The following is a 2500-nucleotide window of genomic DNA, read 5'->3' as shown; positions in this document are numbered from 1 at the left end:
ATTGGTTCAAATTTTGGTCAAGTAATCTTCGACGAAGCCCGGGGTTCGGTATTGCATTTCAGCGTGGTGGCTTAAAAATTAATTAATGACTTTGGTCATTAAAAATCTGAAAATTGTAAAAAAAAATAAAACTTTATCAAACGATCCAAATTTACGTTTATCTTATTCTCCATCATTTGCTGATTCCAAAAACATATAAATATGTTATATTCGGATTAAAAACAAGCTCTGAAAATTAAATATATAAAAATTATTATCAATTTTTTTTTTCGAAATCAATTTAAAAACACTTTCATCTTATTCCTTGTCGGTTCCTGATTCCAAAAATATATAGATATGATATGTTTGGATTAAAAACACGCTCAGAAAGTTAAAACGAAGAGAGGTACAGAAAAGCGTGCTATCCTTCTCAGCGCAACGAATACCCCGCTCTTCTTGTCAATTCCACGGGCACTGCCTTTGCCACGGGCGGTGGAGTGACGATGCTACGAGTATACGGTCTTGCTGCGTTCAGTTTCATTCTGTGAGTTCGACAGCTACTTGACTAAATATTGTATTTTCGCCTTACGCGACTTGTTTAAATCTCAGCCAGCGTTTAAACTGGGTCAAAGCTGTCGCTGGCTCAGTCATCAGCTCTTCGTGAAGCAGACAGCGCCACCTGTTACCGTAGCCGTGCTCTCTCAAGAAAAACACGTGTGTGCTCTTGCTGTTTGTTCTTGTTGTTGTCAGTCTGTGTTGTGTTATTTTTTTAAAACTTTTAGTCAATTTTAGATTACATGTGTTAACATAGACAAGGAATCGAGACGAGGGTCGTGGTGTGTGTGTGTGTGTGTGTGTGTGTCAGTGTGTGTGTGTGTGTGTGTGTGTGTGTGTGTGTGTGTGTGTGTGTGTGTGTGTGTGTGTGTGTGTGTGTGTGTGTGTGTAGAGCAATACAGAGTAAACTACTGGACCGATCTTCAAGTAGTAGTATTCGCGCACGAACCGGACCTTTTTTATTTGCGCAATGCGCAATGCGCAAGGGTATGGCCCAGCATAAAGTTATAGGTTAAGGTGCCTGTGTTTAAGTAGTGATAAGGAGATATTGCGGATAAACGGTTTATTGAGTTTTATATTTTGTCATGTGATTTCATGTGCCTGTACCTGTTGCTCGGTACTAATGACCACTCCAGCTGGGGTAAGCACCAATAAAATTCAGTAATTGACCCTCCCTCTGTGTTTTCACGGGCTTGGGACCGTTTTGACAAGGTATGTCAAAGCCACATTGGGGGTTTTGTGGGATTAAACAATACGAGCATTATTTACAGAAGCAAAACACGGCTTAACAAATTTATTTACAAAAACGACAAAGTTGTTTGGCATTGGAATTCTGTTAACCATATCACAGGCGGCGGTATCACAGTCAAAAAAAGAAAGAGACCCATTAGAGGGGTGTCACAGTCAAAAAAGAAAGAGACCCGTTAGACGGGTGTAGGTTGGGTTGAAACCCCATCAGAGGCGATCACACGCTTGATGTAGAAAAACGAGAGTGACTTTCTGGTTTGGGAATACGTGAACATAGACTTTCCGTCTGTCTTGAAACCAGTGTTTGTACCACCACCACTTTCTTGCGTTAGAAGCACCTGTTGGTAAGACTCTTTGGTCAGTTTGTTTTGGTTTTTGTTTAATCCTTTTGAACTAAATTTACTCCCACTGTCTCCCTCACAAAAGTAGGTTTTAGAACACAAACCAATAAACGCATTTCCTTGGTATTCGGTTTTAAAGAGACCGGGTGTTCGTTTGTCGTAGTGGACACGCGCTGTACAGGCCTGACAGAGAGTCGCGTCCCATGGGGCGTTAGCTAAACGGGTGTTTTGGAAGGCTGCCTCGTGTTGGTCACAAGCTTGTGCAGGGAACCATTGGTTATACACTTGGTAAAACTGCTCTCGCAGTTCAGGACGAACCACCTCTTCTAACGTTGAAGCGCTAAGCGCCATGTATAGAGAATCTGTATCCATTTCCAAAAGCTGGTAGTCGGCTCTGGACACAAACTTATCTAGAAAATCAAAATGAAACTCCAACATGCGTAGTTTAGCGTACTGGTAAACAAAGTAACCAATCTGAGAGGGGAGTGACCAGTTGATTTTTTTTTTAGCCATCTCTACTTCAGTGACAACTTCTGTTACTTCTGTTAGTTTTTGAAAACGACCATTGTTGATCAGTTTTGAGGCCTCATCAGACAAAACGTAATGAATATCACGATGGTTGGCCACGTTAGTTAAGGTTTTCCCGTAGGCTGAGTTACCGAGCAGTTTGAAAGTTTCAGCTAAGATAGCTTTTGATGGGTCTTGGTCTCCTGCTCGTCTTGCGTTTGAAACGCTGTCACCAAACTGACGGAAACAGGTTTTGGGTTGATACTCTACGATCAGCGTGATGTTTTTAACAATCAACCCGTGCTGCACGTACCAAAACAAGAGGGGTGTAGCTAGCAGAATTTGTTCACCGTGGTAACTCCCTACAAGTG

The sequence above is a fragment of the Littorina saxatilis genome, linkage group LG3 (assembly GCF_037325665.1).
Source record: "Littorina saxatilis isolate snail1 linkage group LG3, US_GU_Lsax_2.0, whole genome shotgun sequence".
Lineage (NCBI taxonomy): Eukaryota > Metazoa > Mollusca > Gastropoda > Littorinimorpha > Littorinidae > Littorina > Littorina saxatilis.
The sequence above is the reverse complement of the archived record's forward strand: the minus strand, read 5'-3'. Positions refer to the sequence as shown.